At 43.1% G+C, this 16610-nt stretch overlaps 1 non-coding gene across 1 annotated transcript; it reads right to left on the bottom strand.

Annotated features, from left to right (window-relative positions):
• Positions 1-2441: 2441 nt before the first annotated feature.
• On the bottom strand, positions 2442-2513 carry trnah-gug (transfer RNA histidin (anticodon GUG)). Its single transcript has one exon. It is a non-coding gene; the product is annotated as a tRNA-His (tRNA).
• Between the last annotated feature and the right edge of the window lie 14097 nt (positions 2514-16610).

Below are 16610 nucleotides of genomic sequence, written 5' to 3'. Positions count from 1 at the left end.
TTTAGTTTCAAATTTTCCAAAACACAAATAAATAAAACTCCATCCCCACTAAATGCCGTCAGCATCGTCTCCAATGTCTTAGCAGCACAGTAAACGCTGGAAGTGTCCTCTCTAATAGAATCACCGATTCCCTACATTGCAGAAAGTACAGTTGAGTCAATCGGGTCTGTCGGGAGACTATGAACAGCATCTCAACCAGACCTAGCTCCCGTCTCTATCCCCGCAGACCTCTGGCTTGTGATTTCAAATAAACCTGGTGGAATAAAACCTGGCAACTTGTGACTGCTGAACTTATCACTGCGTTACACATGGCTAATTCACTGAACTTACTGAGTTCACTCCCTGGACAGATGAGCGCCATTTAACATGACCAATCCACCTAACCTACAGACTTCAGAGCAGTGCGAACCACTGATCAAATGTAACATCACATTGAACACTATCTGGATCATGTGTAATGGCTTTACACACTGGCAACTCCGCCTAGTGAAAGCAAGCTGCGCCCATCAACCCGAATTCAATACATCCAAACGCGGTTCTACGCTGTACAACCTCAGTAGTTCTGCTGGAAATGTTTCTGCACTCAGATCTGAATGGGTTCATTCTGTTTTCTTCCTCAGATTCCTGCTTTAAATGAAACACATCAGTCAGGAACAACTCTATATAATGGTTTTGATTGCAACACAAACACAATGTGCAGTTTGCTGAAGTTACGTGTTTGCACTTTCACTGACACTCTGTCTCCCCAGGAGCTGCAGTACTTCCCCAAATGATTCAGACAGCACTGTCCTTCCTGAGACATGTCCCATCGAGAATGCAAGGCCAGCCATGAATAACCTTCACTGGGGAACAGAGCGACAGGTTTAAAACCTTTACGATGCCCCCAGCGGATTATTGAGCCCTGTGACAGGTGGGGACACTAACCACAATACTGTGGAGGACAACAACGTCGAAGGAGGCCCTTCAGCCTGTTGTGGCCGCACTTGTCAAACACAACTGCTTAACGACCTGAATCAAGTTTTCCATCGTTGAGCCCATGATCTTACATGTTTTGGCATCGCAAATCAACATCTCAAGTTTTTTATTAAGGTTAGAATGATTTCCGCCTCTCTGACCCTTTCCGCAAATCTACTCAAACCTTTCTGCCTTTTCCCGAAATCTCTTGGCCCCAGTGTTCGATCTCTCCATCAATAAGAAACGCTTCTTTCAGTCTATCCTATCCATATCCCTCAGTATTTAGTACATCTCAGTCATGTCTTCTCCAATCTCCTCTGCTCGGAGACAAACAGCCCCAGTCTGTCCAATCTCTCCTTACAACTGAAACTCTTCAGCCCAGACAATATCCCAGTGAATCTCTACTGCAACGTTCCCAGTGCGATCACATCCATGCAGTACTCTGAATTGCAGAACTGCACACAGTAATCTAGCTGGGGCCTAATGAACTTTTTTTTTTCTATTCTGTTACAGTATGAGGGCGTCGCTGGCTCGGCAGTATTGATTGCTATACCAAATTGCACAGCGGGTAGTTGAGACTCAACCGTATTGTCGTGATTCTGGAGTCACATGGAGGCCCGAGCAGGTAAGAATGGCTGTTACATTCCTTAAATGACGTCAGATAGTTTTTTTTTCATCAATTGAACATGGATATATAGGAGTTATTAGATTCTTAATTCCAGATATTTATTGAATCCCAATTCTACCACCTAGCATGGTCGGAGTGAAACCCAGGTACCTGGTGTCTGAATTAACAGTTCAGTGTTCAGTGGTAATAGCGCTCGGCCATTGCAGAAAAGCAGTGAAACTGATCTTATCCAATGAAGTCGCTTTTCCCCGATACTGTTCTGTGCCATTTTCCTGAGCTTGCCCCACCCCCCAACCCCCCCAACCCCAATAATATCTGGTCCGTATCAGTAAAAGCTGCTACATGAGTATTGATCTCACAACAGTGGTAACCAAATGGATCAAATGGTCTGCAGGTCCCGATGGTGGGGTTGGGGCATGTTCACCCAGCAACAGTGACCCCAGCCACACAGACTGATCGGTATCAATGGGAGAGTCTGTATTAGATTCTGCAATGCCTCAATGAAATAGGAAATGACTCCGCAAACACATGAGGAAAGAGCAGCGCTCTGAAAGCTAGTGCTTCAATTAAACCTGTAAGACCATAAACTGGTGTTGGGTCATTTTTAACTTTGTACTCCATAGTCCAACACCGACATCTCCAAATTAATGAAATGGGGGTATGGGATGGAAAGTTCGGTTAGTGATCGTAGGAGGGAAGAAATCTCTGAGAACGGGTGGATTTGAATTCTGACATATGAAACACAGAGATGTGAGCGAGCAGAACCTGGAGGAAAAAAATCACCTTGGAGAAAATCAAAACTTTGAAACAACTGATTCCTTTGTGTTTCACAAAAGACAGGGACATACAGAGCTATGATTGCCGTGACTCGGATTCGAACCGAGGTTTCTGCGGCCACAACGCAGAGTACTAACCACTATACGATCACAGCACACCACAGACGAACACATCAAGTGCATGCTCTAAGTACAGTATTATAAGGAATGTTAGGCAGAGCACCAAATGCATACTATCAGTGCTTAGCGAACAGTAGCAAATATGTGGGAACTCAGAATGGTCTGACTGTTTAACATCGGTTCCCCAGTGGCTGTGTTAATTCCATCATTAATGTGTTGAGGGCTGAGATAAATATATTTCTCCAAAACAACAAGGACTCCGGGGACAGTGCAGCTTTTGTTACCTGCACATCCACCAATATCATTTATTGTATCTGTTGCTCCCGGTGCAGTCTCCTGTACATTTGGGGACTGGGCGCCTCCTAGCAGAGCGCTTTAGGGAACATCTCTGGGACACCCGCACCAATGAACCACACAGCCCTGTGGCCCAACATTTCACATCTCCCTCCCACTCTGCCGAAGACATGGAGGCCCTGGGCCTCCTTCACCGCCGCTCCCTCACCAACAGAAACCTGGAGGAAGAATGCCTCATCTTCCGCCTCGGAACACTTCAACCCAGGTTATCAATGTGGACTTCAACAGTTTCCTCATTTCCCCTTCCTCCACCTCACCATAGTTCCAAACTTCCAGCTCAGCACTGTCCCCATGACTTCTCCTGTGTTGTCCTACCTGCCTATCAACTATTCCACCAATCCATTCCACCCTCCCACCAGACCTATCACCTTCATCCCCTCCCACATTTACCGATTGTACTCTATGCTACTTTCTCCCCACCCCCAACCTCCTCTCACTTATCTCTCCACCCTTCAGGCTCTCTGCCTGTATTCCTGATGAAGAGCTTTTGCCCGAAAAGTCGATTTTACTGTTCCTCGGATGCTGCCTGATCTGCTGTGCTCTTCCAGCACCACTAATCCAGAATCTGGTTTCCACCATCTGCAGTCATTGTTTATACCAAGCTTTTGTTGAAAGGCATATTTCAATAGCAATGCATTTTAACATCGGTTACTTCTCGAGTTTCCCCACACAAGGCAGTAACCACTGCTGCCACATAGTCCCAGATCCCAGCCCCAAAATCAGAGGAACTGAGTGGCGCAGTCGCGAAGATGCAACTTGAAATCGAGATGGGAATGAGGTCGCACAGATACTCGATGGTTCAAGTGAATCAACCGGAGAATGCACGGTTTCTATGATGGTTTATAGGCGCAAGCAATTCCGAGGTTGGGAGTGCTTCTGGTCAAAGGCGGGGCAGAAGGGAAAATCTGTTCCCGTTTATAATAACAGCAATCTACACTGCATCTTGCTGAGACAGCTGAGTGCTGCAACTGGAGCGGGGGCAGCTGGTTTGAAGTTTAATTTTGCTTCACTATCACCCACTTCCCTGGAATGAATTGCTTTCACCATTTTTATTTCCAATTGTTTGGTATCTCCCTGTAGTCTGCAGCTTTCTTCCTCATGGTTAATTGCATGACGAACTGTTGTATGATCTGCACACTGCTAAATCACGGCCACTACAAGTAAATAGGAATCATTGATCTATATGAGAAAACAGTGGAACTCACAGCTGGCATGCTTCATAGGTTTTCAGGCGACACCAGAATTGTAGACAGTGATGAAGATTATCTAAGTTTCAAAAGGATCTTAATCCAATGAGTCGTTGCACTGAAAAATGTAACATGGAGTTCAATCTGGATAAATGGAAGGTATTGCATTTTGGTACAACATAAAGAGTATGGCTTAAAGTCATGATCTCTGTTCCTGAGGTCAGGCTTGTATTTCAAGTTTTATTTGTCGAACGTAAACATCACCGTTTCCGTGAACCAACCCCCAAGGATGACTAGTTTAAAATATCATCCAACACCAACTTCTCCTGGTTGAAGTCTTGACTGTGTGGAAGAAACTGATACTGAGCTGATGCGAGCAAATGTTGCTGCCACCGCCAGTGTCGGAAACACAGATCCAAACAGCAAAATCATCTTTTAAACCCACTATTGCAAAGTTAAGGGCTCAACACGCACCACTTGTGCCACTCAGCTGTCTTAGAAAGATGCACCGGAAATCGCTATGATCGTATAAACGGGGACAACCATTCCTTTGAGCAGGAGCACATTCAACCGAGGAATTTCTTGAGCCTCTGTACCATCACACGCTCACCTAATGCATCACTGGTAACTCTGCGCACTGATTCCCATCCCTATTTCCGGTTGGATCTGGGCGGCTGTGCCGATGTTAAGCTAAAATGCTATTGAAGCATGCATTTCAACAATATACTGTCCTGTCCCCCGAGTCTTTGACGTTTTGTCGAAATCGATCAATCCCATCTTTCAACGTTCTTATTCAAGTGATCTCTACAGCCTCTGAGGACATCGAACTGAAAGATTCAGCACATTCTCAGGTCCCACATGTCTGTCACTGTTTGCAGAGTACGGATATTGTACATTTGCTGTTCTTCCGAACATTTCCTCTGCTAGTATACTTATTGCTGCTTGCAAGCATCCTGTTCTGTGGTTACTGTGATCGTGGTTGTCGGTATTTTGCATTGTGACCACAGCAACCTCGATTTGAAACCAAATCACGGCACTAAGTGTTCTCTCCGTTGTCCTTTTTCTGACACAAGCTCAGAAATTAATTATTTTACCTTCAAATTCCGCTCTCTTACATCTCTGCGTGTCATATATCAGGATTGAAACACTCCCGTTGTCGGAGGTTTCTCTCCTTCCCACGATCATTAAACCTCCTTTCCGTCCCTCCCCCCATTTCTCTGAGGCAATGCCCAATCTATCACTCTCTTTCACATTCATACTGTTCTGTCTGTGCTGCTGCTGCGGTTACTGTTGTTGGGTGAACGTGCCCCAATCCCACCAACGGGGCCTTCAAACAAATCGATCCATTTGGATACCGCGGTTGTGAAATCAATCCCCAAGCAGCAGCTTTTACTGACATAGGCCAGAGACAATTGGAGCGTCAGGCTCATGGAAAATACCCAGGGCAGTTTTGGTGAAAAGACATTTTATTGGAAAAGATCAGTTTTTTTGGTTTTCTGTGTTGGTCTTGTGGTAATTTCATAGGACTAATAATCCAGAGACCCAGGTAATAGTCTGGGTACTCGGGCTTGAATCCCACCATGCCAGATTGTAAAATTTGGATTCAGCAAATATCTGCAATCAAGAATCGACTGATTACTATAGATCCATTGACAATTGTTGAAGAAAAAAACCATTTGGTTCACTGATGTCATTTCAGGAAGGAATCTGCTGTCCTTACTTGGTCTGGCCTGCATGTGACTTCAGACTCAGAACAATATGGTTGAGTCTCAATTTCCCTCTGAGCAATTCAGAATGGGTAATAAATTCGGCATAGCCAGAATCGCCCTCATACAAATCCAGAAATTTTAAAACAAATGCTCATTAGACTCAAGCAAGAGTGTTGATTGCAGTTTTGCAAGTCGCAGGGATGTGATCACACTCAGAAAATCGTAGGAGATATTTACCGGGATATTGTTTGGGATGAAGAGTTTCAGTTGTGAAGAAAGACAGGACAGAGTGGAGTGTTTGTCGCAGTGTAAAGGAGATGTAGAGGAGACATGATTGGGTTAGGTATGGACAGGGTTGACTGAACGAGTTTCCCATTAATGGAGGATTAGCAGGGGTCAGAGATTTAAGAAGAAAGTCAGAATGGTTTGAGAAGATGTGCAAAAGTGCTTTATAAGCCAGTGAGTGGTTGGAATTTGGAATACACTGTCTGCATTGTTCAGAATGGCAGAAACCCTTAGAACCTGAATAAACATTCAGATGTGAACTTGTGATGCCATGACATATAAGGCTGTGGGATAAATATTGTGAAATGGGATTCAGTTCATTAGGCAGTTGTTTTTGACAACTGTCATCACAATTGGTTGAAGGGCCTCCTTTGAGTCTCTTGGTCTCGGTAGTATAGTGGTTCGTGTCCCCGTCTGTCACAGGGCTCAATTCTCCACTGGGTCAGTGTAAATATTTTAAACCTGTCGCTCCATTCCCAATTGCGGGTATTGATACCTGTCCTTCCATTCTCGATGGGGCATGTCACAGGAAGGACAGTGCTGCCTGAATCAGTGGGGGAAAGGGCTGCAGCTCTCAGGGAGGCAGAGTGTCAGTGAAAATGCAAACATGTGACTTCGGCAAAATGCACCTTGTTACAGAGTTGGAAAGGAAAAAACATTTGGCAGACTTGTTCCGGATTGAAGTGTTGAAATTGGGTTGATTTGCTTTGATGTGGCTGAGTTACCAGTGTATAAAAGCATTAAAAATGATTCAGGTTTTGCTCACTATAATGGAACATTGGCTCAGTAATTCGCACTGCTGTTCGGTCTGAGGGCTATGTTGATTGGTCAAGTTAAATTGCCCTGTCGTATCCAGGAAATGATTTCAGTAAATTAAGTGAATTGAGTAAAGCGGGAACACGGTCGGAAGTCGCAGGACACCAGGTTATAGTCCCACAGGTTTATTTGACATCATAATGGGGAGGGTTGCCCCTTCTTCTGGTGAAATATACGGGAATAGGGAGGAGAACTAGGTCTTGGTGAGATGCTTTTCAGAGAGTCGACACCGGCTCGATTGACTGAAATGCCTTTCTGCACTGTAGGATTCTGTGATTCTATCGGACAGGGTAATGACGGTGTTTACTGGGGGTAAAGCCACTAGAGTCGATGCTGACGGGGTTTACTGAGGATGAGATTTTATTCACTTGTTGTCTTCGAAAATTTAGAACAGTTATCCCTGAACCAAGAAAGACCTAATTGGGGGTTTCCATGTTATGAAAAGTTTGGACAGAGTAAATAGGTGGAAAATTCCCTATTTCAAGTGAGTAAACATCTAGACGTCAGACATTCAAACCCTTTGATAAAACCTTTGAAGGACAAAGAAAAGATGAGAGCAGAATCGCTGTCACTCCGAGAATCTGTTTTCCAAAATATTTGGAAAGGCACATTTGTTGACATACAAGGAATACATTTCACAAGAGGGCGACAGCGTGTGTCTCGGTAAAGGTGTAGGGGTGGGGCGTAGTCGGTCAGAAGTTTCGGGGAAACAATGTCTAAGTGGGTTGACTTTAAATGTAAAGAAATTTTGTGAACGTGTGCAGCTGAATAAGATTCGGTTCCAAAAACTCTGGATTTTCAAAGATTTGGCATAATATTCTGCCTGAAGCATTGTAAATGGAACTGAGTGGATTTTTCTTATTGTGAAGGAATGATATTACATAATGAATAAGAAGTGACAAGTTGAGATCGACGTCCTGCTTTAATCACTTGCGTTAAAGCTGTGAGGACAAACACCGTGATGTTTGGTCCATTTTATTCTCGGTGAATACTGCCAAAGCAACGAGCAACAAAACTGGTGGGTTTTATTTTGCATTTTAACACTCTGATTTTCTAAGCAGTATTTTCCTTAAGCTGAAATAAAGTCGGAGCAAGTTTGAATACAACATCAATCGTTCCAATGAGATAAATCTAATTCCCTTCCGATTATTACAATGAACATTGTGAGGTTGCAGCAAAGTTAAAATGAAACGAACAAAACAGCGTTTCTTGCAGTTTAATCCAATTTCAGGTTCAGCCATATCAGAAAGGCCATTGAGCAACAACATCGCCTTTATTTCCCTCTCCATGGCTCCTTCTTCACGTGAGAGAGAAAGTGACTGAAGAAATTATGCGTCAAATGTAGGTGTGAATATGACGGAAACTTCTTGTTCTCTGATTCATCCTGACACAGTTCTGATCAGAATGTATCAATGACAGGTATTCATTGTGACGAACATGGCTATTTATTGGAATTTGCTGTTTTTATAATTCTGATGCAAGCAGAAACACAATGGTGTGGATTTGATTCCGCTCTGCAAATTTCTCATCCTTTACTTTCACCACATGTACCCTGATGAGGTCACATGTCACCCCTCTACAAAATGTGCAGAGGAGACTGAACGATTATGGTGTTGTGTTATTATACCGCTGTGCTCCACATTCACGAGTTCGAGTCATACTCTGGTTGCTAACTTCACAAACCGCTCCAGCAGATTTTCTTTGCACCTCACACCTCTGGTATACACTGGATTGAGAATCTTGTTTTTGCCCTTGACTGCACGGGAGATTCAGGAATAATCGACACCACATTAAAGTCAAAATGAAGAGTTAGAGCAGTCATTCTATTCAATTGTACATTAAATTCGTGTAATGAGAAGGAACGCATTTTTCTTTCTGCCCCACATTCCATCTTGTCTTTCTATGAATTTGCATCGAAAGAAAGAGAAACAAATAACAAGTGATCGGGAGCACAAGTTTATCCAGTGGGGTTGTTCATGAGTATTTTAACCTGACACTTCACACAAAGATCTGATCAGTATTTAAAACAGTCACTCGGAATTGGAACCGCAGAAAACTTCTCCACTAAAATGAACCTTTCATTCTTTCACAAATTTCTGCTGTGTGTGAATCATACAACGATCCATCATCCAGCGTGATCACTGACTTGCCAACTGTCTAAGCTCTACCAACTTTCTTTAGTATTCACAGCTTCTGTAAACAGCCACCTGTGCTGTGCCCAGAGTCATTTGTTATCCCCACGTCACAGCACATTTCGTCTTCCTGAGTTTATGAATCTTGTTCCTGATCTGTCTCATCTGTTTAATAAACCTTTTCTATCACTTCATCCCATCCCCCCACAATTCTGAACTTATGAATAAAATAAGGCGTTCGACCAAATGTTAAACAAGTGGATGTTTGCCATTCAGCCCATGGAGTCTGCCCCACCATTCAACGAACTCATGATTGATCTAGATTAGATTCGCTACAGCATGGAAACAGGCCCTTCGGCCCAACAAGTCCACACCAACCCTCAGAAGAGAAACCCACCCAGACCCATTCCCCTCTGACTACGGGCAATTTAACACGGCCAATTCACATGAACGCGCATCTTTGGACTGTAGGAGGAAACCCACGGAAACGCGGGAATGATGTGCAAACTCCACAGTGACAGCTACCCGAGGCTAGAGTTAAACCTGGGACCCTGGTGCTGTGAGGCAGCAGTGCTAACCATTGAACCACCGTGCTGCCCCAATAATCTGTAACTCCTTTCTGCTCACTTAACTCGACAAATTTTCATCATCTTTCTGATTAACTATCTAGCACAGTTTGGAAATACCCAACAGCACAGGTGGCACATATTGTTTGGCCCCTGAACAAAGAAATTACTCCTCAATTCTGAATTAAATGGGCATTATGTAATTCTGAAATTATGTCCTCTGGTGCTCTCCTCACAGCCTAGGGCAAACCACCTGCCCGTATCTACCCTGTCAAGATTCCATGAATATTGAACGTTTATGATTGGTGTTATACGATTATAGAGCTCCTCTTCACCTCCTTTGTTTCGAGGAGAATAATCCCAGCCTAACCAACCATTTCACAAAGCTCCATTTTATACAGAGTTGGCAACATCCTCGTAAACCTCTGCTGTCCTCTGCAGCGTCCTTACATATAATGAAGGCAGGTGGAGAAATTTATGTGAGGAAACGGGTTGAAATATCAGGTGCAGACGGGAATTGGAACTTGAAATCAGAAAGTGATTGGAATCGGATTGATCCACAGAAGGACCAAATGCAGCAATGATAACTCTGACAAATGATAATCTAATCATATTCGATTGACATTCAATGGCTTCATTGTAACTGAATTCCTACGTGTAATCGTCCTGAGAGCCAGTATTGAGGAGAATTGGAACCTGACCACCCATATAAAGAAATTGATGACAAAAACATGTCTGTCAGTCGTTTTTGTTTGATTATTAACTCAACTCATGTCTCCGTGAAGCCTACATCGTCCGCAACGCACACGTTAGATGTTTAACAGGACTCTCTCCATTTGCCTCGGTGCGTGCCGCTGCAATATCACTGAAGGACTAGGACACCCTCCACGACAATACAGTCACTTAACTGTACATTGTAAAACGCCTGAATATTTATTCCCTTAACTGCTGAGGCACAATTGCAGCAGAGTACGCCATTTAGAAAATTCACTGAAGTAAGTCAACCAGGCTTTGTTGACAGAACCTTCAAAGCTCAAAGACTGTACCGACCATAAGGACAAGGTTGAAGATGCACTGAAACGTCACCATTTATGAATTACCCTCCAAGGCACGTACCAGCAGGACTTGGAGAGGAAGCAGTGGTAAATTAATTGAGTGGTGAAGCGGTCTTGATGGCCAAAGAGTTATACTTGAGCCCTCCACCTTTTATATTACAATTTTAAAATATATTGATTATTGCAATGACCAGACTTGTGCTCATTCCTTTGGGTGTTTCCTAAACTGGCGGTTGCTAAAGATCGAATATCATTCTCAGACTGTGGTCAACAATAGAAAATATCCAAAAAGCCTCTCGAACAACTGATCTCCCTGTCCAACAATCTTCAGAGATCAGTGAATATCTACTCCAAGATCTCTTTGTTCCTGTTCACCACTCAGAATCCTCACTGTTATTGTTTCAACTCCACGAATTCATTGCACTTACTGGTCTGGATTCAATTCCATTCTCAATTTCTTTTTTCCTTTCCACCTGATTGAAACATCCCTGCGGTCCCTGGTATTATTCAGCACAGTCACCTACACGACCAATTGTTGCATCGTGTGTAAACTTCTAAACATGACTCCTACAACTAAGTTTGAATTATTGATCTACATCAGGAAACAGTGGTACTCTACTGGAATCAGGCATCCAAGCATGGTTCATTGCTGGATGGGATGAACACCTGCAATAACAGCAGAATCAGACCCTTGCTACCATTTGTAAACCTGATGGTGACTCTGCAGGTTGGACTCCTGACTGATTCCTTCTCACATGTGGGAGTGGTGAATGAACTGCCCACATTGTGACTGAAGAAGTGAGTTTACATTTCAGCGGGTAATTGAATCCCTTCCGACAGACCCCGCCCCCATGGACCTGACTTCATGGAGGCGTGGGTATCCTTGTGACTATTTAGTTTGGATAATCAGCTGAATTTGAGACCACGCTGAGACGACTCCCAATTTTCCCCGTCATCCATGTATCTTTTTTATCCTTCCTTATACTCCCCAGGACTGTGGCCATCATAGTCTGAACAGCATTTGTTGTTCATCCTTAACTCTCCTTGAACTGAGTCAGAGGGAATGTATGGGTGAACCGTACTATTGTGGGTCTGGAGTTATATGTTGGCAGGTCTCTTTAAGGAAGGCAGATTTCCCATTTGAAGGGACATGAATGAATGGGTTTTCAGCAAATTAAAACTTTTTGTCACTCTTCCTTTGAGCGGGTTTATATTCCAGATTTCATTCATCAAATCTAATTACTACCAGCTGCAATGCTCCAGTCTCCAAGGGTTGCAGGCCCAAATATCGTCATTACATTTGCAGATGACACGAAGATTTGGTGGAGTAGCAGGAAGCGTAGGGACTGTCAAAGAATGAAGAAGAATATAGATAGACAAGAGAGTTGAGCGGAGAATTGGTAGATGGAGTTGAATCCAGGCAAATGTGAGGTTATGCATTTTGGGAAGTCTAATTTGAGAGACAAGGATACTGTAAACGGAAGAGCCTTGGGTAAAGTTGATGAGCAGAGAGATCTGGGAGTTCAGGTTCTTTGTACCCTGAAGGTGGCTGCACAGCTGGATCGAGTGGACAAGAAGGCATATGGCCTGCTTGCTTTCACCAGACGGGGCATTGATTGTAAGAGCTGACAGGTCATGTGAAAAAATACAAGATTTTGGTTCAACCGCATTTAGAATGCTGTGTACAGTTCTTGTCGCCAAATTACCAAAACGATATGAACGTTTAGGAGAGGGTGCAGAGAAGGTTTATGAGGATGTTGCCTGGTATGGACGATGCTAACTCTGACGAGAGGTTGAGTTGGTTACGTTTGTTTTCATTAAAAAAAAGAGATTGAGGGGGACCTGATCAACGTCTACAGAATCATGAAGGGTAGAGCCAGGGTGGATAGAGGTAAGCTTTCTCCCAAGTTGAGGGATTCAATGCTCAGAGGTCACGCGTTCTAGCTGAAAGGTGAAAAGCTTTAGAGAGATAGACGTTGGAAGTATTTTACACCGATAGTGGTAGGTGCCTGGAACGTGTTGCCAGCAGAGGTGGTAGAGGCTAGCACAGTAGATTCATTTCAGATGCGTCTGGACAGATGCATGAGTAAGTGGGATGCAGAAGGATACTGATGCTGAGCAATTGGGTGATAGGTTTAGACAGTGGATTTCGATCAGCTCACGCTTCGACGTCCGAAGGGCCTGTTCCTGCGCTGTAAATTTTCTGTGTTCTTTGTTCTTCTTTGTTCACTACTCTGCCAACTTCATCTCTCCCCCTCTGACTTATCACCTTCTCCCCGTCTCCATCCACCATTCGCTTTCCCAGCTACCTTGCACGCAACCCCAACCCCCTCCCATTTATCTCTCAGTCCCCACCCACAAGACTCATTCCTGATTAAAGACTTATGCCAGAACCGTCGATTCTCCCGCTGCTCGGATGCTGCCTGACCTGCGGTACTTTTCCAGCACGACACTATCATCATGAGGGCTCAGCTCAGGCTCTGTATCTGAGAGCGGAGAAGGCTGAGTGAGGAAGTGATTAAGGAGCACATTAAGGGGATCGGTATGTGTGATAGGAATGAACTTCTTATGGGAAGAGTTAACAACCAGGGATCTCCGTTAAACGCAAGTGACAGGATGTTCAGAGGAGATTTAGGAAGAACGTTTTCACTCTGAGAGTATTGTATAATTGGAACTCACTGTTTGAACGTGTGGTAAAGCTATGAGTCATCAAAATATTTCAGGAGTATTTAGCCGAATAGTTGAGAAACTAGAGCACATATGGATAAGGACCAGTACTGGAAAATCGGGTGAAGATAAACAGATGTCTGATGAAAGATCCGAACAGCGCACAGAAAATACAGAGCATGAAAGCATGGGAAGTTTAAAGGCATGGAAACTACCTGCAATCTGTTACAAGTGGTCTGAGGAATGCTACACGCGTCAAAAGGTCATTGGGCAGGATGGGGCCGCTGTGGCAGGATGGGATAAGAACAGTGGAATGCTCCTACACCAATTCCCAGAGTCAGACTGAGGCTGAAAGGTTACAATGGCAGGCTGAGATATAACAATTAGTCAAGTCAGACTCCCTACTAAATATCCTCATGGTAGGTTGGGACAAGTCGTGACAATAAATAGGAAGGGTATGACTTTAAATAATTAATTGATAGTAGAGTCAGCCTGCTTGAGACGCTTGTAGCAGGATATGACATTATATACATAATCAGCGGTTAGTTGAGTCAGCTTTGGACAGGAAAACATTGTGACAGATAGGGTAGCTGAATAACTAATCATGACAGGTTAGTCTGGGATGGAAGATCATTGTAGCACAGGTAGCAGTAGAATTCCTAATAGTGACAGTAGAATAATATTAAGTAGAATTAGATAAAATACATTGTGACAGAAGTAGAACAACAATGGGAACGAACACCATTGGTTTATTGTATAGTTGGAGTGAGGTAATTCTGACCAACACAGTTGGGCATTCTGATAAGCTAACTAAACATGATTAAAGAAAAGTGATGGAGTTAAATTCAGATTAATGCGAGGTGCTGCATTTTGAGAAAGCAAACCTTAGCAGGACTTATACACTTAATGGTAAGGTCCAGGTACTTAGCTCCTTGAAAGTGGAGTCGCAGGTGTCAAATCCCAGTCACTTACATGGCTGTTGTTCTTATAATTATTTCTTCTCTACATGTGTAGAAGTAACACAGTGAGTGATCAATTACAATTGGCAGACGTACATAAGGGGGCGTGTGAAATGCTGAAGTTGTGAGATCAGAGCAGTTTGTATTGACATACACCATTCACTGTTCGAATCTGATACTCAGGAATTCGATTTTGAGCGAAATTTGAGCAGGAAAGCTTACCACGTGATGTAAACCAGTTTGTGTGGTTACTCTGTTGTTTACCTCATTTGTGTGTTTTGCCTCATTGAGCATTTTGAAGTTGTCCCCCTATATAAAAGTTTCGTGCTTTTGCAAAATTATACAAAAGATGCAGTACAATAACACCCAAGGCTGATTCAGTCTACTTGTACAGATATTGACACCTGGAAACAGCACGATGCACTCTCCTCGAGTCTGGAAAATAATTTGCTCCATTCCCACTCTTATGGCTCTTTTCATTCAATCGACTTCTGTTCTTCACCGAATCCGATTCAGCAGATCTTTTCACTGAGTCATTTATTTGTGTGTTTTCAGATCATGTGATCAGAATATCACAGTGGAGGGCCCTGGGCCCATAACCCAGAAACCAGACCATACTCAGGGAACCGTACTCTGCTCTTGCTCATTTCATGAACACCAGGAAGAAATATCTAAGCTCTTAAATATTTACTCACCTGTTTTTCAGAAGCAAGATAAACAATTTCAGGTTTCTGCTTTTGTTGTCACACAGACCAAGATTGTAAATGCTGGAACCAGTTGAGACTCTCCGCTCACCCACGTCCATTTTCTCCTCAGAAAGTGTTAAGATGATGGTCTCAATCGGAATCTTCTAAGAAGAATAATCTTTTAATCCATTAATTTCTGGTTTATGGGCCCACCAGTCTCCCGCTGGGCCTCTGAGTTAGCGCTGACCACATCATTATCCCGCAGTCTTCAGCTTTTTGTAGCATGTACCTTCGAGGATGACATCAAACGATCTTCACTGTTAATGTGTGATAATCTACCAATGGAGACAGCTCAGTCCGCGGTGATGGGATAAACACCACCACCCCGCTACTGCTACTTAGTTCATGTGACCAATGCCTTTCCACTTGGTCACCGCGCCCTACATCTGCATTGCATATAAATTGACAAATTTATAGTACTCTCTTGGATTGGTAATCAGGAGCGAGATTGTTTGAATTGTTGAAAAAGTAAGATAAACTGAGAAAATACAGGATATTAAATGGGGAACCGGAAGGGAAAGAGAGAACAGTGAATGATAGTGTTCTGACAAAATTTAAATATCATTGCTGAGGATTCAGGAAATGCTATCATTCACAAACATAGCTCAATGTGGAATGTAACTTTTGGTACAAGCAATGCAAGCAGATTGCAAAACCTTAGTCTGAAAATCTTAGTCTTTCTGCAACTGTTTTAGTTTTAATGAACACACACATGGGATTCAGTGCTGTAATGATCTCCTAAACTGTAGAAGGAAATCCTTGCCTTCGAGGATACGGGGGAAAGTTCACTGATTCATCCCTGTAATGGTAGGACTATCCTCTGCAAGCATATGAGTACAATTATTAAATGATCCATGGAGTTTCGAAAACGAGTTGAAGGGAAAGTCTCCATTCACAAATTAATCATTCAGTAGAACCCAATACAAGGACACATGTAGTGATGGACAAAGTGGGCAAGAACACATAAATACGATACACAGTAGCTACGATAATTACTGTGTGAAAAGTATTGAATTCAGATCCGCGGTGGCCTTTGGTAATGATATTTACTGTCAAGGACTAGTCTGCACTGGAATATCTATAACCCTACTATCATGTATTTGAACTTCAGTTACCTTTAGAATTAGCTGAGACTCACTCAGGTCATGGAGATTGAGTGAAATCATATTTAAAAAGCAAAGAGTTCATCGTGTAACTGTGAAATCAGTCACCCTCAGTGTAATCCTTGACTTCATTCTCCACCAAAGACATGTGAAGAGTTTATAAAGGGCACAAACGCTGCTTCCTGGATAGCAAGATATTAGGAATCCCAGGGACGGGGTTTACTGAGACATAAAATCATCAGCAAGGATATAAATGGTTTCATCGGTATGATAGAGAATGAAGGAGTTTATTCACGAGATGTGGAATTGCTGCATCAGAAACACGCAAGCTTAAACGGAAACAAAAGAGATTTTCACATAATGTGAGGATTGAAGTGACTAAATCGGGGAAGCTCCCTCTTTCGAGTGAATCTACCAATTCAGTTAGATCTTCAAAACTACTAGTGAATGATTAAGGAATGATTGGATGAGTGTTTCTTCCATTCAATAAAGTTATTGAAATCCTGGATGACTTTCCGGAAATAAAACGTAGATTTCTGATTTCAGAGTATTT

The sequence above is a fragment of the Chiloscyllium punctatum genome, chromosome 34 (assembly GCF_047496795.1).
Source record: "Chiloscyllium punctatum isolate Juve2018m chromosome 34, sChiPun1.3, whole genome shotgun sequence".
Lineage (NCBI taxonomy): Eukaryota > Metazoa > Chordata > Chondrichthyes > Orectolobiformes > Hemiscylliidae > Chiloscyllium > Chiloscyllium punctatum.
This window is presented reverse-complemented; position numbering and strand designations above follow the sequence as displayed.